A 952-nucleotide genomic window follows, 5' to 3' on the forward strand; every position below is an offset into this window, starting at 1 on the left:
CAGTAGATCTGGTTTTGAAAGCAGCTCTCTGATTGGTAGAACCACTGAGCCTAAGGGCTGCTCAAAGGCACTTGAAAGCTACGAGGAAACGAGAGAAAATATGAACAAAGATCAAATCCATTATGAATATTTATTATGACATATATAAGGGGTTTTGATGCATAATGTGTCCATGGACTATATCAATATTGAAAAGTCAAGTTAAAATTTATATTAATGTACATGGGGAAAGGTCCTGTAACTAATCGCCAGTTACTAAATGGTCCAGCAGTGTGACAAATAATATCATATATAATAATATGATATACTTATAAATGTTTAATAATATCATTATAAATAATACACATAATTAGATAATAATATATTAAAAGTACAAATATTTAGTATAGTCTCTCAATATGAGGTATACAAATTACATAAAATAATACTAATAACGAGACAATTAATTATTATATTATACATATTATAAATAATCGATGTAATGTATAATAAAAGCATCAAGCATAATAATTCTAAAAGGATCATTAAAAACAGTTTTAGATGGATTATATAATGTCGACTACCTAAATATCTAAATATCAAAACTCCATCTATTTTACCTTTATAATAAGAATCTCCTCTGTAGGCTTATGAAGCAGGAAGTGAAACGCTTCTCTCCACTCAGGAGACGTGGAGCGCTCACACACCTTTAAAAAGACCAGCAAAGAAGTCGCTTTTATTAAGGGTCAGAAATGGACACTAAACTGATTCTTTACTAAAGGCACAAATGCCCACCTTGGTTTTATGGGAAATGTCACCTAACACCAGCTCTGCAGCAGCTTTGGGCTCCTTTCCACTCTTCTTCAGCTGCACACAAGACAGTATTAAGACAGTTCCATCTAATATAGCATAACTGTATTAGTGTGGGATGTTACTGCACTATTGTTTTTTGCACATAAGTTAATACTGTACA

General features: G+C 31.9%; 1 long non-coding RNA gene across 1 annotated transcript; it reads right to left on the reverse strand.

Annotated features, from left to right (window-relative positions):
• Window positions 1-2: 2 nt before the first annotated feature.
• Window positions 3-851, reverse strand: LOC107735725 (uncharacterized). Its single transcript, XR_001639495.1, has 3 exons — window positions 775-851; window positions 600-686; window positions 3-78 (listed from the first exon to the last, which is right to left on the reverse strand). It is a non-coding gene; the product is annotated as an uncharacterized LOC107735725 (long non-coding RNA).
• Window positions 852-952: the final 101 nt, after the last annotated feature.

Source organism: Sinocyclocheilus rhinocerous, unplaced genomic scaffold (assembly GCF_001515625.1).
Source record: "Sinocyclocheilus rhinocerous isolate Xijiao unplaced genomic scaffold, SAMN03320098_v1.1 C36262138, whole genome shotgun sequence".
Classification (NCBI taxonomy): domain Eukaryota; kingdom Metazoa; phylum Chordata; class Actinopteri; order Cypriniformes; family Cyprinidae; genus Sinocyclocheilus; species Sinocyclocheilus rhinocerous.